Below are 23,572 nucleotides of genomic sequence, written 5' to 3'. Positions count from 1 at the left end.
AATGATTAAGCTGGGATTTGGGGAACACCACATGGGACATGAACATGCCTGCTATAAAGAGACTGTAAAGAATGCACCCTCCATGTTTCTTATGTTTGTCTGTGTCTACTAAATCTAGAGAAAACCTCAGTGCGAGGAATTCTCTTCCTGATTCCAAATACCTCACTACATAATCAAGACCCACTGGGTTCCAGTGGGTCTTGGAGTCATGGAGTCCAGCCTCCATGACTCCTCGGAGCTGGCGTGTGTATGTCTCTGTTGGGGTCGGCTGCTCCGAGGGCCTCGTGTCATCCGGTCAGGCAGCATGGCCCATCTGCGTAACGAAATTCAGCACACGACGTGCAGTGGTGCTGTGCTTTCCAATTCTTGCTTCCCACTCCTTTCTTAGCCTCAATATTGTTTCCCTCCTTCCTTCCTCCCTTCCTCCCTTCCTTCCTTCCTTTCTCTTTCTTTTCTTTTTTTTCCTTCCTCCCTTCCTTCCTTCCTTCCTTCCTTCTTTCTCTCTTTCTCTTTCTTTCTTTCTTTCTTTCTTCTTTCTTTCTTTCTATTTCAGTTTTATTTTAGGGGCACCAGGGTGGCTCAGTTGGTTAAGCACCTACCTTTGGCTGAGGTATGATCCCAGAGTCCTAGGATTGAGCCCCACAATGGGCTCCTTGCTCAGCGGGGAGTCTGCTTTTCCCTCTGCCTGCCTCTCCCCCTGCTTGTGCTCCCTCTCTCTCTTTCTCTGACAAGTAGGTGAATAAAATTTTTTTTAATTACTAAAATTATATATGTACATCGCTACCAAAAAGTTGAATAGTACTAGAAGACTTATAGTAAAAGGAACCATCTGTTGTCTTGCCTGTCCCCGATTCATAAGCGACTCTCCGGAGTTCTCAGCCCTGCCTTCAACCCCTCCTTGGTGCCCATATCCACGATCAACTTCCAGCTCCTGTGTGAGGAGCCATGGAGTTTGGACCCTCGGTTGTGCAGTGCTGAGAAGGGACATGGAGCCACCTTCCATGGTGACCGTGGCTCGCTGTTCACGGACATTTCTCTCTGCCAAGTCCCCATGGTGTTGACATCTCCTTTCCTCCTTGTCTTTGTGTATTTGTATATTATATTCCTGTAATGGCATTTATTGAGGTCTTGGGAGGGAGATAAAGTCATGTGCTCAAACCACCTTGCTGAACTAGAAGTCCAGGAAGTTTCTTTAAAACAACAGCACTGTCTTTTATAACTTGTTAAAACACAGAGCTTGCTGTAGAAAACATTAAGAAAACAAACAAAAGGCGGAATATTAAAATTAGTCTCCACGTTCGGACTCCCCCCCCAAGCCGATTCTGAGACAAGATTGAGGTGCAAGGAATTTGGAGAGGTAGTGCTCCCAGGAGCATAGTGAAGGTGTGCAGAAATGAGATAGCGAGAGGACGAGAGACAGCCAGCAGGGGCGCCTGGCTAAGCATCTGGCTTCAGCTCGGGTCATGATCTCCAAAAGAGCCCCCCCACCAGTGTTGGGCCCCACACTCAGCAGGGAATCTGCTTGTCTCTTTCCCTCTCCCTTTCCCTCTGCCTCTCACTCTGTTCATGCTCTCTTTCCCTCTCTCTCAAATCAATAAATAAAATCTTTATAAAAGAAAAAAAAAGGAAAAGAAAAAAAAATCTAACTAAGGTGCACTATTGGATGCATTACTTCTATGGACTGCTATGGGTACCCCAGGACTCATTCCCATCGAGGACCCTCTAGGAAACTGACAAGAACCCATCCCAGCAAAGGGTGACTTCCGTCATTGGTGGGAGTTGCTCTGGGGACATCAGCTCCCTAACACTCTCTCCCGCCCCGCACAATGCCAGACATGCCCTTAAGCAGCGAGACTAGGAAACTTAGGGCCCGAGATAAAGGACTGCAAATGAGGACTTGCGGCTGGAGACCAGGGCACCAACAGCCTTTGTTCAAATGACCTAGAACCCCAGCCCCCAGAGAAAACAACTTAACATCTTGCTGTGTTTCTCTCCGGTTTCTTTCTGTGAGTATACATGCGTATGTTCTTTTATGAAAATAGAATCATATAGCGCATACCACTCTTTTCACCTATTCTGTCGTATGAATTTTCCATTGTTACTAACTAAGCTCCTCAGTTTTAATGATTAGGAATGTGAGCTCAGGAGCCCCACTGTCTAGTTCCGATACAGGCTCTACCACTTACTAGCAAGGCTTCAGACGCCCTCATTCAGGTTCTTCATCTGTAAAATGGAAGTGGTAGTCGCCCTACCTCATGGGGGTGGGGAGGTGAAATGCTCTATTACCTGGAAAGTTCTTAGAAATCAACTTGGCACATGGTGAGTACTCAATACATGTTACCTCATTGATTTTATACATATTTTTGATGACTGTATAGTACCTCATTGTGCAAGTGTGCTATAATTTATCTATCCTCTCCTGCTGACTAGGTTTATAAATAATTTAGACAAAATAATCGTGATTCTGTTAACGTACTTATAGCTAAATCTTTGGACACACAAACAGTTATTTTTTTAAAGTACATTCTTAGGAGAGGTATTGGTTCATAAAGTATAGATATATTTTTTTAAGATTTTATTTGTTTATTTGTCAGAGAGAGAAGAGAGAGAATGAACACAAACGGGGGGAGTGGCAGGCAGAGGGAGAAGCAGGCTCCCCTCCGAGCAGGGAGCCTGATGTGGGACTCGATCCCAGGTACCTGGGATCATGACCTAAGCTGAAGGCAGACGCTTAACCAACTGAGCCACCCAGGCATCCCAAAGTATACATATTCTTAAAGATTCTATATATGTAATTTCTCTCCAGAAATGTATCAGTTTAGGGGCACCTGGTTGGCTCAGTCCACAGAGCATGGCACACCTGATCTCAAGTTTGTGAGTTCGAGCCCCGAGTTAGGTGTTGCCACTGCTTGAAAACAAAATCTTTTATTTATATAAATAACAACTTATTTATGTAAATAAAATCTTTTATTTATATAAATTGATACATAAAAATGTATCAATTTATATTCCACCTAGACCTCAAGAGTGTCCTGTTTTCTGTACTGTATTACCAGCAATGGAAATTTTTATTTAAAAAAATTTTTTTGCAACTTGATGGGGCACCCCCAAATTTTTGGTTCATGTCATTTATTGAGCAATTCATCTTTCCCCCATTACATCTAAATGCTTTAATTTCAGATGGCAAAAATTTTATCTGCATGTTTGGACTTGTTACTGACATTTTTATTGTGTCACAGGTTTCTACATTTCTGTTACCACTACCTCTCAAACCCCTCCAATTAATTTTTTTAAGATTTATTTTTTTATTTGAGAGAGAGAAAGAGAAAGTGCATAGGGGAGGGGCAAAGGGAGAAGAATCTTAAGCAGACTTTGCATAGAGTCCGGAGCTCATGAGGGGACTCGAACTCACCACCCTGGGATCATGACCTGGGCAGAAACAAAAGGCGGGTCGCTTAACCGAATGTACCATCCAGGCACCCCAAAACCCTCCAAACTCTATTGGAATTTCTTTATATATTACACTTAATGTATAGTTTAATTTGGGGGAAAGTTGATACTGTTCTGATATTAAATGTTCCCATCCAGAAACAAGTTATGTCTATCTGTGCAACAAGGACTTTTAAGATAACGGTGTTTGTTCTAAAAATAGAATTTTGAGGAGCTCAATTTTTTCAAGATCTAAAATTAATCTCACTTCCACATTTTCAAATTCAGTGCAACGTAAGGGAGGAAATTTCTGCCCATTTTGCTCTTTGGCCAATCTAAGACACTTCACAATTTTTACTAATTTTTACCATTTCTCATCTACTTTTCTTTTTCAACTGCTAGTTTTCTCTTCTATACATCTCCTAGTTCTGTATCCTAAAAAATAGCCTTTCTCTTCTTTTAGCTGTAAAATATCATCCAAAAAGAAACAGCAAATATTCACTCTGTATGCATTTCATTCAATTCAGTATGAGTGAACATTCTGCAAATACTGAGTATTTGCCAAGTAAACAGAGTAAAACCATATTAATATGCTACTTGATAACATAATGTGATATTCTTTCATATTTATCATCCAAATTATTGAAAAATAATGACTATCAGGTCTTCGCCTGTGGCCTAATAATCAAGTTTACCACATGGTAGCTTGCCCAGCAGCCTCGCTCTTGTTGACCTTGTCCTCAAGACAAATTGCACTTGATGGGCTCCACGGTCTACTCCTTCCTTAGAAAAGCTGTAAAGATGTGTTCTTTCTGTAGACTGCCCATGGACATACCAGGTACCCTTAGCCCTTCTTTCTCCTGCCTATTTTGGCACCTCCTTCCAACCTTCTCAACCCTTGTGGACCTGACTTCCTGCCGCTCCCTTCCTCAAGCTTCTCACTGGGTCCCTTGGGTGTTTCTTGCAGCACTACACAAAAGAGCAAAAAGTTGGAAACAAATTAAGCCTATTAATATGGGAATTTTCAAGTCAAAAAATTTTTAAAGATTTTATTTATTTGACAGACAGATCACAGGTAGGCAGAGAGGCAGGTGGGGTGGTGGGGTGCAGGGGAAGCAGGCTCTCTGCTGAGCAGAGATCCCATTGTGGGGCTCGATCCTCGCACCCTGAGATCATGATCTGAAGTGAAGGCAGAGGCTTAACCCACTCAGCCACCCAGGTGCCCCTCAAGTCACATTTTAATCTATTCTGCAAATGACCAGCAGTGTGATCTCGATCAAGCAAGTACTTAACCTTTTTGTAACTTAGTTTCCTTGATAAAAATGGGGATCCCAGTAATATCTACTCCATGGAATAGTTGTGATGATGAAATGGTCTAATTTTTATCAAGCACTGGAAGGATACCTCATGCACAGTAAGCAGGATATATTTGTTCATTAAATAGGAATGAAAAAAAGAAGAAAAATTATGGAATATGAAATAATGGTTAAAAAATCAAGATTCTACATAGATGCATATGGCATATTATTAAGTAAAACCATTTATATAATATATAAATCTATACAAAGTATATTTTTGAGTTAAAAATGTGATGGAGACTAATATATGTATTGTGATCACGTACACATATGTACATTGTATATGTATGTATCCTACATACAGAGGAAATTAGCTAGAGAAATACATCTCAACTTTTCACTATAACTAATTTCTGGATGGAGAATTTTTTTTCTTTAATTCTTTACACTTCTACACTGTTTGAATTTTTAAATCATAATATTACATTAATGTATGACTTATGCAAAAGAAAATTACATTAAGAGAAAATACAAGCAAATAGTCTGGACAGACATTTCACAGAAGAAGAATTACAAAAAGCTTCCAAACTTATGAAAATACATTCAAGATCAGAAAACTTAAGTTGAAACAAAGAGATACCCATTTTTTGTCTTTCAAATTGGCAAAAAATAAAAAGGCTTAATAACATCCAGGATTAAGGATTTACTTGTTCACGAAATGCTGATGGAATTTAAATAGGGGAAATTGTGTATATGAGTGACTGTGTGTGTGAGTATGTGTGTGTGTGTGTTAAAAATGACCAGATGATAACAATTTTATTCTTCCTAATTTACAGAAGTTTTAGCACAAATGCATAAAGATGATATATGAATATATAGAATGTTTATATAAACATAACTTCTAATGCAAAACTGTTTAAATTTCCACACTAGGAGAGGGGCTCAACTAAGGAATACAATCCAGCCTTTAAAAAAATAAAATTTAGGGACACCTGACTGGTTCAGTTGGTAGAGCATGTGACTCTTGATCTCAGGGTTGGGAGTTTGAGCCCACGCTGGGTGTGGAGATAGCTTAAAATTAAAATCTTTTTTGAAAATAGTTTTTAGGGGTGCCTGGGTGACTCATTGGGTTAAAGCCTCTGCCTTCGGCTCAGGTGATGATCTCAGGGTCCTGGGATTGAGCCCCGCATCTGGCTCTCTGCTCAGCAGGGAGCCTGCTTCCCAGCCCCCACCCCCCCACCTACTTGTGAACTCTGTCAAATGAATAAATAAAATATTTTTTAAAAATAAATAAATAAATTTTTTATGCACTAAGCTGAAAGTTCATAATAAAAAGAAAACAAATCATGCTAGGAGGACAATAATTATAGGATTCCCATTTCTGTGAAAATAATGACAAAAGAAAACCCTACTTCTGTGTAGATATGTTTGCAAAGCATGAACAAATGCTGTCAAGCTTACACACAGACTGAGTGATGGCCGAGGCAGGGAGTGGGAGCAGGAGAAATGCTGCTTAGGTCGCCCAGGTGCGCTTCGAGTGCTCTTGTTTCTGTGAGCTGCTATTGTTCTTGAATTTTAGAAATTGTAGGGGTTCTTTTAATCAACATTTCCCTTAATCAATCTATGTGTAGCTATATTTTTATAAATGACAGTGTTAAAAGGGATGTCTGGATGGCTCAGTCGGTTAAGTGTCTACCTTCAGGTCATGATCCTAGGGCCCTGGGATGGAGTCCCACATCCGGCTCCTTACTCATTGGGGAGCCTGCTTCTCCCTCTGCTGCTCCCCCTGCTTGTGCTCTCTCTCTCGCCTTCTCTCTCTCTGACAAGTAAATAAATAAAATCTTTTTTTAAATGACAGCATTAGAGGTGCCTGGGTGGCTCAGTCCTTAAGGGTCTGCCTTTGGCTCAGGTTATGATCCCAGGGTCCTGGGATCGAGCCCCACATAGACTCACTGCTTGGCAGGGAGCCGGCTTCTCCCTTTCCCATTCCCTCTGCTTGTGTTCTCTCTCACGCTGTGTTTCTCTCTGTCAAACAAATAAAATCTTTAAGAAAAAAAATTTTTTAAATGACAACATTAAAAAGCAAATGTGGGGAGGAATATATGGGAATCTCAATTTTTTTGTGAATGTAAAAGTGTTCTAAAAAATAGTCTATTTTTAAAGCCAAATGACCAAAAGTTGTGCTAAAAACATTTTTTTTGCTTTGTGTTGCGATGTGAAATGCAGTTTCCTAAACTGAAGAGCTGATATCAAGAAAAAAATTACATGTAATGTAGTATTTTATGACAAAATGTTGTGCTGCATTTTTTTTCTGGATTCAATTTTGACATAAAGGAAAGAGTTTCTTGAAGGAAAAGTATAAATAAACATTTGCTTATCATGTGCTCCTTAGCATTTACCCATATAAGTTGAAAATTTATCTTCACACAAAAACCTGCATAGAAAATGTTATAACAGCTTTGTTCATGATTGCCGAAACTTAGAAGCAACCAAAATGTCCTTTAATAGAGGAAAGGAAACACAAATATGGTCCGTCCAGATGATGGAATAATATATAGTCCGAGAAAAAAATTGAGCTTTTAAACACAAAAAGACATGATATCCACATATACACATAGCATATACATTAAATGTATATCACTAAGTGAAAGAGAACAATCTGAAAAGGCCACATACTGTATGGTTCCAGCTATGTGACATCCAGAAAAACGGAAAAGCTATGGAGTTGGTAAAAAGATCAGTGGTTACCCGGGTTCAGCAGGAGGGAGGGATGAATAGGCAGAGCACAGGGGGTTTAGGGCAGTGAAATTATTCCATAGGATACTACCATGGTGGATACACGTCATTCTACATTTGTCAAAACCCACATTCTTGATCTCGGTTGTGAGTGAGCCCCACTTGGCTGTAAAGATGATTTAAAAATAAAATCTCACGGGGACGCCTGGGTGGCGCAGTTGGTTAAACGACTGCCTCCGGCTCAGGGCGTGATCCTGGAGTCCCGGGATCGAGTCCCACATCAGGCTCCCAGCTCCATGGGGAGTCTGCTTCTCCCTCTGACCTTCTCCTCGCTCATGCTCTCTCTCACTGTCTCCCTCTCTCAAATAAATAAAATAAAATCTTAAAAAAAAAAAATAAATAAAAAAAATAAAATCTCACGGTCCTGGGATACATTCCCACATCGGGCTCCCTGCTCCTCCGTGGGGAGCCTGCCTCTCCCTCTACCACTCCCCCTGCTTGTGTTCCCTCTCTCGTTGTCTCTCTCTGCCAAATAAATAAAATACAATCTTTTTTAAAAAATAAAAATAAATAAAATCTTGGGGGAAAAAAAAAAAACCCTCACAGAAGGTACACCACAAAGAGCGAAGCCTAATGTAAACTATTGACTTTACTTAGTAATTATGTATCAATATGCATTCATCGATTGAAAGAAATCATCACATTAACACAAGATGGTAATAAGAGGAGAAATTGGGATGGATGAGGACATATACAAAAGTTTTTCTATAAATCTAGAACTAGGGACCCCTGGGTGGCTCAGTGGGTTCAGCCTCTGCCTTCAGCTCAGGTCATGATCTCAGGGTCCGGGGATTGAGCCCCGCATCGGCCTCACTGCTCAGTGGGGAGCCCGTTTCTCCCTCTGCCTCTGCCTCTTTCTCAGTCTCTCATGAATAAATACATAAAATCTTTTTTAAAAATACACCTAAAACTACTTTTTTTTTTCTAGAACTGCTTTTTAAAAAATGTCTATTAATTTCAAAAAAGTGTAAAGATTGAGCTCAACGCTTCCCACCCCATGTCCTGGTTGGAGAGCCATCGACAGAGACCCAGTAATTGATCACAGCTCAGCCGCTAACTCGGTTGAGGGGCATGCCCAGATACTGGAAGCATGAAGAAGGAAGCATGCAGATGTCAAACAGATTGAACTAGTTTCTTTGCATGAACAGAAATCCTACCAAAGAATTACAATCACTCTCCTCTCTGCTCCTTAAGGTTGCTTCCATCTCACCAGTCATCTCTTGTACTTGTAGTCAAATCTGGACTAAATTCTATTGTCAGGATCTGCTTCTCACCAGACATGAAGTCCTTCACCTGGTCTGGCTGGCGTAGCCTCTGAACGGTCCTGGTGTGGCTGGGCAGTTTCTAATGGCATGCCCACCTTTGTACCCCTTGTGCCTGGAGGACACCGGGGTCCTCTGGGTTGGCTGGGACATCCTCTTCCTTTAGCTTCTGTTGGCTTCTCCCTGTTCAAACGGCTTGGATGTCCGTGTCCCAATTCCAGATTCAGTTCAGTTCCCACAGGAATGTAAGTCCAAGAAAGCAGGGAATGGTGTTTTCATTGTTTTGTTCTCTGATGTACTCTTCATATCTGGAACAATGCCTCATTCATGAAAGAAGTGTGGAAATACTTGGAAAAAAGTAAGAGATGAATTTAAAAAAAAAAAAAAAGGAAAAACATACACACATTTTTTTTTCTTAACTGTTCCCTTTTGGGAAAAGCTCTCTTTTTCCCGAAGATTATGTCCTTCTTACTTCTTTAGTGTTAAAAATGGTTTTTCTCAAGTAACAGCAGTCGCCTCTGTGGGAGAGATATTCACCTTGCACTGTCATCCTCCGTACCTTTGGGTTTTACCTATTCAGAAATAAATACATACAAATTAAAAATAAAATCACTGATGGCAATTTTTGCACATCCATAATTGGCAGAATAGAAATGTATTAATTGCAATCTTATATTAATTTCCTAAACTTAATTTAATTTTTTAAAAATTAAGAGCAATCCACCCCAAATACCAAAGCACTGAGCACAACTTGGCACTGAGTATTTGATGAATGAATGAACCATCTCGATTTTGAAATGGTCGAGGTTAGTGTGTAGTTGTCACAATAAAACTTTCTGTCATGACACTGTGAAGGGCTCTTGTCATCTGTCACTATACTCTAATGACCAGTTCCTGATTGCTTTCTCCACAACGAGGGTCTCCTGCTCAGATTCATTCTTACACACGCATGCACACACACACACACACACACACACTCGTGTGCTCACACTCATACCATCATCTGTCTGTGAGCATTCTTAGGGTCCACTCTGGGCAAGTTGAGCAGCATGGGGATCTCTGTTAGATCCTGATGCCTCTGGAGGTAGGTTGCAAGAGAGGCTGTCTACCTCAGAATCGCTTGGGATTTGTTACACTTCCACGTTCCAGGGCTGCGGAATCAATGTGGGAGTTGGGGGTAGCCTGAAGTCTGGCTGGAAAGATACCCTAGGAGCCCCTCCTGCTGCTCTGCTGTCCCTGCCCCTCCAGACTTGGACTTCCTCCAAAGGCCACGTCTTCCTCATCACAGGATCCCCAGGTCTGGCGGAATATGGCATTACTTGGAAAGCACATCATTGCCGGTGATACTGGAGCTGGGGCGTAATCCATGATCACCGGTTTCCACAGAGGGGGAAGAGAGCCCCAGTAAGAAGCAAGACAGCAGAGTGTCATGTACCGAGGCAGGCACAGGGCTGAGTGGGGCGGCTGCAGGCCAAGGGCAGCCAGGAGCCGCAGAGCTAGGAAAGGAAGGGCTGTCCCCAGAGACTCAGAGGAAGCATGAGGGTCAGATTTCCAGCCTCCAGACCCAGGCGATGCTCTGTCACTGAAGTCAGCCACCCTGTGGCACTTTGTCACAGTAACCCTAAGAAACCAACAAAGATTCGAAATGTAACCCTTCTCCGTGGAATGACGCCTGTACCCATTGCAGTGTTTCCTTTTGTTTACCATGAAGGTGGTCACTGAATTTGAACTACATATATTGATCAGGCTCGGTAAGGTAAGTACTCTTTGTTTATCCCCCCACCTCCCCGAGTCTTTCCCTTCCCTAGAAACATAGGCTAAAATAGGCAATGGTGTATAATATACCAGGGGGTAAAATATATGATATATAAGGGGGTTCCCACTCCCCCGGGGGTGGCAGTCTCTGTTTATCTTCATTTGAGGTGTTCTAAGCCAGGCTTCTCACATGGGGTTTGCCCTGGGTCTCCTGAAGACCTCGTTAAGATGCTGATTCAGATTCCAAAGATCAGGTTCAACCTGGGCTTCTTCGGTTCCAAAGTAGTCGTTGGTTCTATGGATGCTGCTGGACCCCAGACGGACGTGGAATAGCAAGACCTTTTGCTCGAGGTCTGTCCAGGTTCTGTGGGAAAGAGCAGGCTCCTTCAGAAGAGGAAAGTGGATTTGGGGAAAGGACAGAATATGTTTCCCAAACACGAGTGTGAGTCAGGGGATAGATCCCACCAGCTTTGGGATGCTCAGTCTAACAGTGATGCAGGGGGCAATATCCCCTCGCCAGGGTTATTTTTACTGCGCTGGGCTTATCTTTTGGGGTTTTAAAATTTTTTTAATTTAAATTCAATTAACTAACATATAATATATTACTGGTTTTGGAGGTAGAGGTCAGTGATTCATCAATCTTATATAATAGCCAGTGGTTAAGAGTCTCATGGTTTGTCTCCTCTGATTTTGTCTTGTTTTCTTTTTTATTCTCTTCTCCTGTGCTTCTCCATTTTGTATTTTTAAACAAAAACATGACTGAATGAGATCAGATGATAATTGTCTTTCTCTGATTTATTTTGCTTTGAATAATACCCTCTAGTTCCTTCCACATCATTACAAATGGCAAGATTTTGTTTTTTGATGACTCAGTAGTATTCCATTGTGTATATATACCACATCTTCTTTATCCATCCATCTGTCAGTGGACATCTGGGCTCTTTCCATAGTTTGGCTATTGTGGACATTGCTGTTATAAACATTCAGGTTCCATTGCCTTTTTTTTTTTTTTTTCGGATTCTGACTCACTCATGAAGAAAAGGTTAAAATGCCTTGCACATAATCATAAGGATTGTGTTGTCAACTCCCCTGCTACCTGCTTGCCAGTGCCTCTGATTTCTCTCTGGGATTTTAAACCTCTTCCAAAGTCCAGATGCCCTCAACGCTTAAAGGTACTTCATTCATAATGACAATGGTGGTAATCATCATATTGACTACAACACCAGTAAATTAAGTAACAATTTTAAAGGAAATCTACATTTTTTTCAATTGTCCAATATCTAATTATTGAAACAGAGAAAGTTACTTTGGGACACTTTAACCACCTCCTAGAAGTAATTGCAGGCGTGGATAAAATATAAGCTCGTGTTGCTTTTTTATATTAACATTTCACAACATGATAAATAAATTTCATCAGATTAAAAATAGCCTTCCCAATATATCGGAAGCATGTACCTCGAAAATGCTTTTGTTCTTTCTGAGGATACAACATTAAATTTAACCAGAATGTCCCACTTCCAACACAGCATGAAGAGCTGGACACTGAGGGGCCACACTGTCCTGGGGTGGCCCTGGCAGGTAACTCTTGCCCTATGCACAAGTCATTAATTCTAGATCTGTCGTGGGTTTTATTACTGTGAAGAAAACCTTTTCATTTCTACCACATGATTTGACACTAAAAAATTATTAAAAGGAACTCAACAAACCAAAGCCATGACAAAAAAACAATGTGTTGTGTATGGATCATTTTTATGCTTGGGACCCGCTTTATTATTTTTGGAACTATTACAAGACTTCTGTTAAACATGTTGAATGTTAAGAGGAAACAGGCTCTTGGCAAATGTGGAAAACCAATTACAGAAAATGTCTCTGCTAGAGCTAGAGAAGCACGGGTAAGGGACAGGGGAGAAGCTGGTCCGCCCCCTGCTCTCACTGCCGAAAACACACAGACGGTGGTGTTGTCTTGAAAAGAACAGAACTGTTAAATTGTTCTTGTTATTTTTTCATTTACAGGCAAAAAATAGCAAAAATGATACTTTTCAGTTAAATCTACTTATGTAGATAAGTAGGGGAAGAGGCCCCTCAGAATTCCTTTTCTTAAGGCAAATCTGATACAAAGAAAGCAGCATTTCCCAAATAAATAACCTAGAAAGTTACTTTTATGCAGAAGAAAAAGCTTAGGGTGCCTGGGTGGCTCAGTCATTTAAGCGGCTGCCTTTGGCTCAGGTCATGATCCCAAGGTCTTGGGATGCAGCCCCACATCGGGCTCCCTGCTTGGCAGAAAGCCTGCTTCTCCCTCTCCTACTCCCCCTGCTTGTGTTTCCTCTCTCGCTGTCAAATAAATAAATAAAATCTTAAAAAAAAAAAAAAGAAAAAGAAAAGAAAAAGCTTCACCACTAATAAAGAAATGAGATTACCTTAAATTGTAAACACTTGAATTGGAAATATTAATTTACTCACGTTTGAGAACATATCTGGTGTATCCAGTATAGTAAAAGCTCGCTATTGTGTAAATGTTAATTAAAGGGTATCATTTTGTCTACATCAATATTGACAAGATTGAAAGAAATATAACTTCAACTTCGAATTGATTAAATTTTGAAAAAGCCAGACAGCTGATCTGAAAAAAGAATCCATAGAGGAAATGAAACATTTTCTATTTGTCTTTAGCTGTTCCTTCATCATGTTGTTGCATGTGCACGGTACAGTGGGAAGCATCAAGATGTCAGATGAATGACATGAGCTCTGACCTCCAGGAACTTCCATTTTGGGAAGGGGCCAAGCAGCAATTCCAATACAATGTGGTCAAGGTTGTAAGAGATGCGGCCCATGTAGAAGGAGGCCAAGGAAGTCTTCACAGAGTTTTCCCCACAGAAAGAACAGCATCCTCGAGGGGCAGAGTGTGGGGGGGACAGGAGTAGTTTGCGGTGTGAAGGGGGGGAAGGCCACAAAGGAAACTGGAGGTGTCAGTACTAGGGCCAGATCATGATGGATGTCCGAAGCAGACCCCATCCAAGGAGGGAAGGAAAGGCACAGTCACTTGGACTTTTGGAAAAGACTAGTAAGAAGTGTGGGCTCAGCGAAAGGAATCAGCAAAGTGAGGCATCGGGGGTGGTAACCTTTGGAAGCCATCCCCACCCCAGGCTGAAGGGTTAAGGAAAGAAGATGGCGCACCAGAATCTGGCTGTGTGCGGGATCCCAGGAAGAGAGGGTGGCCACCTGTTGGGGGCGAAGTACTAGTACAAAGGTACACGAGTAGGTGTTTGCTATTAGATTTAAAATAGTTTTACACATTCACAAGATGTTTAAATATTTGGATTTGAAAAATATCATATGGTACGAGCTTAGTTATAGAACACTGTAGAACTTTAATAAATAAAAAGACAGCCCCTGGCTAATGAGGTCAGTCTTCAGTTAGACCTGCCCCTCGCCTTAGGACCAAGATACCGATTGTGGCTGTACCTGTTACCCACTGATGGCAGGAGGACTTGTGGATCGGGTCGCCCAGTGCTGGCCTGTCCCCCGTGTTGGGCTGTCTGCCCCCGTCAGGGTTTTACAGGAGATGGAGAAGCACTTTTGGCCAAGGACAAAGGGCACTGGGTGCGGAGCGGTGGGGGTGGAAGACGGCTGAGCACAATCCTTTCCTCCTCTCTGTCCCCAGAACCTCAAATCCTAATGCTGATCCTTAATCACAAAAGTTAAACAGACTTAGGCAACTCAATTCTCAGTGATAATGAGCATCAGAAATCACATGGATTAATGAGTCGCAAGTGATCCCGTTCAGAATAATTTTATTTCTGATTTCTTAACCCTCTGGATGCAGGCCCGGTGAACAAGCACTGACAGGGAATGGTTTGAGCCTGACTGCGCCCTTTCCCCGCTCGGCGGCAGAGCTACACCGTAGAATGAGGCCTATGGAGGCCAAGGTCAATGCGAGGGGCAGTGGCCTTTTCTCTTGTCATGAAGCACGGTGCCACTTCTCTGCCAAAGGTACAGACTGAGGAAGAAAGGGGGGGAAACCGTCTGGAAGGTGCCACCCCTTTTCTCTCAGCTTTATGCTACTGAATCCCCAAATTCCTGTCATGCATTCTTGTTGCCTCCTCCCTTCTCTGTCTTCTGAGAACTGAGTGACTTGGCAGCCTTCGGCTGATACTGGCTAAGGACATCAGCACCTGTGCTGGGAAGGACACCAGCTCGAGGCACCCCAAACGGCCAGCTGGTCTTCTGTTCTCGGGGTCCCATGAAGCCACAGGCCTGAAAGAAGAAAAAGAATGAAAAGAAAGAAAAGGGAGCGGACTTTCCCATGTGCTGCTGCCCACGTCCATGGGTGGCTCAGTGGGTTAAGCCACTGCCTTCGGCTCAGGTCATGATCTCAGGCTCCTGGGATCGAGTCCCGCGTCGGGCTCTCTGCTCAGCGGGGAGCCTGCTTCCCCCTCTCTCTCTGCCTGCCTCTCCATCTACTTGTGATTTCTCTCTGTCAGATAAATAAATAAAATCTTTAAAAAAAAAAAAAAAAAGAGAAGAGAGATGCAAATTTCAGGGGCCTTTTTCTTCAAAGGTGACAGGCCTACTTGTCTTTCTCTAGCAGACTAAGCACAAATGACACTCCTGTAGCCATAGGCTCACCTGAAATATAAATGGATGAAAGCGCAAAATATTTAAATGTGTAACTGTTGAAACAATCTGATCAAAAGTGCATTAATGATCACATCCATAGAAATAACTAAATCAGCTCAGTGAGGGATTGAGAACACTTAGCCACATGGCTTTGAGCAGAGTCAGGATTCTAGGCCTGATTCTCAGCTCTGTCCCCCCAGCTGTCTGACCTCAGGCAAGCTACCCAACCTTTCTGCATCTTTAAAATGGGGAGAATACAGGGAGGTGACAGCCCTGTGGGACAGACCTGCACCGGGAAGAGGAGGAGGTGTGGGAAACTGCAGGGACCTGTGAGCCGAGAAAATGATAGAAACCAGTGGAAAGAATAATATACTGGATATACAGTTGGAAAAAACTATTCATTAAAAGTAATGCAAACAAAGGAGATCTCAATTAAAGAAGAATGTGCTGCTCTTCGTAATATGATAAAAGGGCTACAACAGACCATTAAATCTCAACATGATTTGAAAAGTGAAAATGAACAACTAAAAAGAAATGTTGATCTTATGAAAGAAAATTTAAAATCTCATGAACAGGAATATAAGAATACTATTGCCAAACTTATGAGTGAAATGAAAATCAAAGAGGAGGGACACAAGGTAGAAATAAGGAAACCTCGTCAGGATATGCGGGAAAAAATTGAGTCAAAAGAAGAAAAGCATAAAGACCTGATAGAGAAAAAGGAGGTAGAAATTTCAGAGTTAAATGCAAAGTTAAGAACTCAAGAAAAGGAGAAACAAAGTGAAATTATCAAATTACAGTTAGAGTTTGATGCCAAACCAGCAAGACTTCAAACTAAATCAAACTCATACCCAGATTCTACTGTTTTGCCACAGAGCATCTACAGAAGGAAGCTTCAACATCTTCAAGAAGAAAAAAACAAGGAGATCGCAGTTCTTCGTAATACCATTCATGATTCAGAGCAACATCTCTCCCTTGACAAAGATTCTCAACTTAAACCTGCTGGCAAAGGTTCTTACCTTAAGTGCAGACGGTTTTGAGTAGGACAGTAAATTCATTAGTCGCTACCTAATTTCTTTAAAAGCAGTTGAAAATACACTTCTATCATTAATATAACCTACTACCTAAATAATAACAAAGAGGAGAGCTTCAGACTTTTTAAATTGAGTTTATTTAAACAAATCCATATTTGGCCAATCGTGTACTACATTCTTGCTGAACAGTATTACCCGTAAAGGAGTTCAGGTTTATAGGCCTTAGTTTACCTATTGAACCATCACTGACTATGGAAATACTTTCTAAACAACCAAGACATAGCATTCTTTTATCTTTTCTATTACAACTCTCAAGACAGACTATCTCAAATTTAAGAGTATGATATAATGCTAGATAAAGAAAATAAGATAGAAGGCCTTCATTCATATGTGATAGTGAAAATAAAGATATGACTCTTAGATATACAAAGTATAAGTGGATATTTAAAATGTAGTCCTAGCAAAATAGTCATGTCAGTATTTCTGGAACTTAAAAGACAAATTCACTGAGTTCTTTAAAGATTTAGTCAATTAAAAATGTAAGATTAAAAAGACTAAGATAATATTTTTTTGAGAAATAAGTAAAGAAAAATGGGGAAAAAAAACAAAAATAAAATAAAATGGGGATAATAGGGGCACCTGGGTGACTCAGATGGTTGTGTCTGCCATCGGCTCAGGTCATGATCCCAGGGCACTGGGATGGAGCCCTGCCCAACAGGAGAGTCTGCTTCTCCCCTTCCCTCTGCCCCTTACCCCCCACTTGTGTTCTTTCTCAAACAAATAAATTCTTTAAAAAAAAAACAAAACATATCCTATTAAATAAATAAATAAATAAGTAAGTAAATAAAATGGGGATAACAATGTACCTGCTCTCTGGGATTTTTTGAGTATCTAAGAAGATACTTAGGGGCACGTGGGTGGCTCAGTCAATTGAGCGTCTGCCTTTGGCTCAGGTCATGATCCCAGGGTTCTGGGATGGAGCCCCGCATTGGGCTCCCTGCTCGGCAGGGAATCTGCTTCTCCCTCTCCTGTTCTCCTTCTTGTGTGCTCTGTCAAATAAATGAAATCTGAAAGAAGAAGGAGAAGGAGGAGGAGGGGGAGAATTGAAGGAGGGGGAGAAGGAGAAGAAGATACTTAAAACAGTGTTTGGAAAAAAAAAAAACAACAGTGTTTGGTATATACTAAGTGTTGGGTAAACGTTATGATTGTATACAGATTATTCTATAGTTATATATGGAATACGAAACCAAAAGTCCTAAGGAAAAGACTTGCTGGAAAAATCTCACTTACTTGGCTATCATTTCATGCTTTATAGACTATATCATATAACCTGCTGCTTGTGTTTATTATAAACAGCTTATTTCACTCAGCTTAATCCCTAACTTTTAATCACTTCTTCAATAACTTTTAAGTAAAATCAGCTTAATTCTAGAAATCAACAATTTAAATTCTGTAAGTTTAAGTGATCAAAACTAAACTTGCATCATTCACAGACATCCACACAACTATTCATGCTTCACTTCTGGGGACAACTAGAATCTTTATGCTGATGATTTCTGCTTTTTTATTCCTATATTATGATGGGTGAGGTAAAGGAGATTGGAACAACTGTTATTTAAGGAAACTGCAACAATGTTTTAAATTTTTCATTGTATCTCTTTTCTTTTCCCTTTTTTCCATTCCACAAAACGACAACAACAATAAAAAAAATTAAATTAGTATAATTTTGAGGAAAGTCTGTAAAATAAATTTATTTAACATCAAATCTGGTTTAGTGGAAATCCCACTAATAAGGAATGAGGTCATGTCTCTTACAATGAATCATGTCCATTAAATTTATCTTGTTTTCTGGATGTTTTCCGTCCTTCATTTGTCATTTCCAAGTCTCTAATTCTTGTTGATTTTTCAATTAAATGAAATCATTGACTTTTTTTTTTTAATTCTGAAGACAGCATTAAACTGAAGCTATAATATAATATAATCTATATTGGTGATGCCTGAAGTTGTCGAATCACTATTTTGTTCACCTGAAACTAATGCAACACTGTATGTTAACTATACTGGAATTAAAATAAAATCCTTTAAAAAGTTAAATAGATTTAAATATATATATACATATATATATACATAAATACATAAACACACAGATAATCTGTATTAACACAAGTCTGCTTTTAACTCTAAAATAATTTTTCCTATCCAGCTTTTTCAAAAGAAATACAACTTAGTTTTATTCAAAACTCTCCAAACATTTTATTTGTGTATCTCTTATTTCATATGTGTCTTCTTTCTTTTGCCATCTTTCTACCCCTTTGATACTGGGAACAAAATAGGAAAGATGACTATTCTTTATTATAATACTCCATTACCTAGAAAACTTCTTTAGGATGAAAGAAAACCCTGCTCTTGATCTCCATACATTTCTCTACTGCTCTCATTTCCCTTTACTCCAAAATTACACAGGAAAGATTACAACTCCACTTAAATAACTCCCACATATATTCAAAGATGATCTGAGAACTGACATCTCGAGGGCTCTTTAAGAGATCTCATTTATTTCAAGACCTTGAGATGTGATCCAACACCTAGGACGTGTCATGATTTTAAGTCTAGAGTCAGAATCGGAGATATTTTAACAATAGAAACAAACTTGGAAAGCTACCAGTCCAGTCTTTTTTACAATATGGAAACTAAGACCCAGAGAGGATGTACTGAACAAGGTTATTTCATATCCGTATGCATGAATATACAGCTTAAAATTTTACGAAGGATATTCAGATGAATTATCATAGGTCTTAGAGAACTCTTGCAGACCAAACTAATCCGTTTTTATGGCGGCCCTTTTCAATTACCTTAGTATTTTTAATCTTAAAGGAAACCTTTCTATCAAACAACATGATTTTATTTCCTTGTTGAGAATGATTTTGTATTTTGAAACAGCACCTTTTGCCATTTTCAGAACCCACGATCTCGTAAAAGTTACGTTTTCCCAATGTGGTGTTCCCACCATTGAAGGCGCTCCCTGGCCGGGGGCACCTTGGCGACCAGAGCCCTCGCTCCGCACCCATCTTGGTCTGTGGAAGGGCGGCGGGCAGGGACGGAGACGGCCGCGACCAGACAATGTCCTGCATTCACGGCGGCCTCGGCCAATCACAGCCCGGCGCCTCCCGGCCCCGCTCGGCGCCACCGGCCACGGCTCGGGCCCGAGAAAACCCGGCCTCTGGGCGGCCATCTGGGGCCATCCCGGGGCAGGGCGCGCGGAGCTCCAACTGCGCCCCGCCCGGAGGAGGGGGCCCGTGGTGCGGGCGCCGCGGCGCCCCCTCGGGACAAGGGTCGCGCACGGAGGGCAGGATGCGCCGCCCATTCCGGACGAACACGGCGCGGTCCCTTTAAGACGAGCCTCCTCCCGGGGCCGAGAGGAGCGTCTGCGGCCCCGCCGCGGGGGGCAGCGACATCCGGGCTACCGGGCTGGCGACGACTACGGCCCCTCGGGCAGCTCCCAGTCCCTGCGGGACGCCCGACTGGCCGCGGTTAGGGAGCGCGGCTGGGGCAAGGTGGGGGGGAGCTTCGGGGCCACGTGAGTCCCCAGCCCCGGTACACCCCCGCCGCCGCCGCCGCCGCCCGCCCCCACCTCGCGGACGCCCGGGCCCGGACGCGGAGGCCGGCACGCGGGTCACGGACGCTCCGCCCGCGGGACCGCGCCGCGCGCGCCCGCTTCGGGGCCCGCCCCACCTCCTGCGCGTGCACGGGGGGCGGGGCGCCGGGGAGACAGCCAATCAGCGCCGGCCGGCAAGGGACCGCCTCTGAAGTCCTCGCGGGGGGCAGTGCGGGAGGGAGAACTTCGTGGGGGGCGCGGCGCCCGAGGGCGGGCGGGGAAAAGCAGGAGTGCGGGAGGGGCTGGGAAGCTAGGCTCGCAGCGGTCCTGCTCGGGTCCTGAGGCACCGAGGAGGTGAAAGGGGCGGGAGCGGCGGGGAGGGCCGCGGGCCGCGCGTGAGAACCGGCGCGGGCGGGCAAACGGGAGGAGAGGGGGAGGTGCCGGGAGCAGGTGGTGCGGCCCGAGGGGGGGCGGGGGAGAGAGGGAGAGGGACGGGGAGGGGTGAGCGATTAGGCAAGTCCTGGAGATAGGAGGACCGGGGATGGACGTGCCGAGTTAATAAGCGTAAAGCCAGAGTCTGTCAAGGTTTATTTATGCAGCTCAGAGAACTTGAAGAAGTTGTGAGCTTACTGGTGGAGATAGGTTCTAAAATTTTCCTCTATCCGAATTTTTTTTTTTTTACATATTTTTGATGTCTGGTGATATTTATTAAAACTGAAAGTTGATCACAGTATTTCACGAGGATTGGGAGAAAAGGAACAAAAAGCATTTAAAAAGTGAAAAGCCCTATTTCTGTGATCCACTCTACCGAAATGTTGAGAAATAATGTTTCAGCAATCCGATCCACTGAGTTAATTTTTAGGGTAGAGTAAGGGCTCTGTTGGCTGGATGACGGAAAGTCGAGACTCTCCGTCAGGTGATCATGAACAAACCCTACCCTAAAGTCTCATTTTTCTCACCTGAAGAAATGAGAGCAATGAACTCCCCTATGATCTCGCAGCGTGTTTTGTGATTCGGAGTATATTTGAAGAAGTGTAGTTTAGAAGCCTTGTCCAGTTGCGTGGGGGGGTGTTCCCTGGGGAGCCGTCCAGGGCTGTCTCCTCCACACTCCGGGTGGTGTCTGGTCCATCCGCAGAGGGTCGTCCTGCTTCCAGACCGCCCTGCTGAGAGCTCGCATATCTAACTTGGGTGTCACAGAAATCTGACAATCTGTGTGTCCTAAGCGGAGCTCCGCACCTTTCTTCCGAACTGCCCGAGTCTCCCATCTCAGCAACTGCTTCACTGCAGTTCGGTCATCAGCCCCCAACCCCGTGCCGCAGCCATTAAGGATCCGTTTTACTTCCGTCCTTCAGGTCGTCTGGTTGTCGCTCCTGCCACGCTCTGACTTCCTCTGTACAGGCCACCAGCGTCCTCCACCTGGACTATCGTGGTTTTGTGCTCACTAGTCTTTCGGCCTCGGGCTTTGCCCCTCCCCCATCTCGACCTTGCCACGGGAGAGGTATACTTTATTGCAAAGTAAATCCGGTCGTGTTCACGTTTAAAACCTTTTAGAAAATCTCCGTTGCCCTAAGGATAAGTCCTATCTCCTTAAATTCGCTTGGTAAGGCCCTCCTAATCCCGTTTCCGTCTGCGTCTCCAGCGGGATCTTTGCCACCGGCCACTCCTACCACCTTTCCCCGAGGTCCAGCCTACCTGAATTGCTTTCAGTTCTCCGAGGCAGGAGAATCCACCTAGCTTCTGCAATATTTCCCGGTCTCCTGCTTTCTGAAGACGTGGCTTCCCTCCCTTCCCTCACCTAGCTCAAAGTGAAGGACCAGTTTGCATCCCTACGTCCACCGTGCACCCAGCAACCTACGCTGCTGTTGCCTGTTGTGCCGCCAGAGTGTTAACATCCCACAGCAGCTCTTCCTGCCTCCTGCTCACCATTGTTCCCAATTCCCAGGATGGTCCTGGGCAGTACTGGTCGGAGCCCAGTAACCCTTTAAATTCTTAAATACATAGTGATCGGCTCAGGAAAACAAAAATCAGGGTAGCCTTAGGTATAAATTTATTTTATATTGCTGTGTTTTTCAGTTTTGAATGCCCCTCTCTTAGTAAGTTTTTCTATTAAGCATAACTTTTTTAAAAAAATGATATAATAAATTTTACTTAAACCATCTGGATGTTTTTGTCACAATTAACATCTAAATCTCTTTTAGCAGCAATAGTGTGTGTGGTTTTGAAGTGAAATTCTGGAACAGTGACTCCCTGTTTAAGGCTAATGGGCAGAAATACTCATTTTAAACTAGAGATCTGTAACTTTAAAATTGAGCTGAAACGAATGCACCAGTAATGATAGTGGAAGAAAAGAGTATTATGGTGAGAGTTCTGATCCTTGATTATTAGTACTAGTTTTTACAAGAGCAATTATCAATATATTAAGGAATTGTCCTGATACTGACTTTAAAAAAAATCCTGTACTCTGAATATTTTTCTTTTGTTTAGGAGATGTCATGGTAACAAATTGAAATTCTCATTTTCCTTGTGCCCACTCTGAGTTAGCAATGCTGCGTATGTACATTTAGATCTGTAGTATTTCTAAACACCACCCTGCTACACACTTTCAATAAGTCTAAACAAGAATTCTTTGTTGAGAGTTGTAATATTTGGAGGGGAGGATAAGGGAATAAATCTTTACTACAAATTGTTTCCCTTCAGCCTTACTCTGAAGGAGATCCTTGTTGGTTTTCTCATGACTGTACAAGTAGCCTGTTGACTTTGTTACACTTTGGTGGAAGGGAGTATAATTTAGAAAGAAATAAAATTTTCTAAAAGAAGAGAAAGTTTCTTTAGTAAAATAAGCAAAAAATAAATGATATAAAGGTATTACATAAAGGTAAAAGCAAGAAATGTATTTAAACTATTTGAAGCAGAAAAAAATGGGCATAAATATTTACCATTTCTGTAGGTAAGTATTCTCCTAGTATGTATCATATCTATTTACAGGACAAACCAAGTGATTCTTGTAAATAAATGATAAGCGAAAAATAAATCCCAAAGAGCTTCTCTTTGTGTATATAGGCTTGGATAATTTCGAGTTTAGAAAATATTTTAGACACTGATTTGGTAAAAGTCCTATAAGTACACTTTACTGACATTTTAGCTAGCTGTATTTTTTCGGTTTTAAACCTTTTTTAAAATCTTATTTCCCAATTTTGTGGATTGGTAAATGATATTTTAAAAAGTTTATAGTGAAACATTTTTTTTTTAAATAGCCCACTTTAAGAATGTATCTACAGAAGCGCCTGGGTGGCTCAGTGGGTTAAAGCCTCTGCCTTTGGCTTGGGTCATGATCCCCGGGTCCTGGGATCGAGCCCCACGTTGGGCTCTCTCCTCCACGGGGAGCCTGCTTTCTCCTCTCTCTCTCTTTCTGCCTGCCTCTCTGCCTGCTTGTGATCTCTGTCTGTCAAATAAATAAATAAAATCTAAAAAAAAAAAAAAAAAAAAAAGAATGTATCTACAATGAAATACATTTCATTCTTTTTTTGACCATGGCAAACCTGATTAGGCAACCACTTGAAAGAAACACACATTTGAGATGAGATAGAAGATTGCCATTTGCTACGTTTGTTGGTTCTGGCAGAGAGTTCAAGTTAATTGGGCATCAAGACTAAATTGCCAGTCTAGTAGAGATATGCAGATAGTGATGACTAGCTCATAATATAGTGAGAAAAGGTTGGGATTTGGAAGGAAGACCCAGGTCCAAATCAGCTAGCTTTATGCCTTCTCCAAGTCATGTATAAGAGT

General features: G+C 42.2%; 1 long non-coding RNA gene across 1 annotated transcript; it reads left to right on the top strand.

The window, feature by feature from the left end:
* Nucleotides 1–20,080: 20,080 nt before the first annotated feature.
* LOC122903957 lies at nt 20,081–21,788 on the top strand. Its single transcript, XR_006384121.1, has 3 exons — nt 20,081–20,140; nt 21,139–21,284; nt 21,426–21,788. It is a non-coding gene; the product is annotated as an uncharacterized LOC122903957 (long non-coding RNA).
* The last annotated feature ends 1,784 nt before the right edge of the window (nt 21,789–23,572 follow it).

This window comes from Neovison vison, chromosome 4 (genome assembly GCF_020171115.1).
Source record: "Neovison vison isolate M4711 chromosome 4, ASM_NN_V1, whole genome shotgun sequence".
In the NCBI taxonomy this organism is placed as follows: Eukaryota; Metazoa; Chordata; class Mammalia; order Carnivora; family Mustelidae; genus Neogale; species Neogale vison.
The sequence above is the reverse complement of the archived record's forward strand: the minus strand, read 5'-3'. Positions and strand labels throughout refer to the sequence as shown.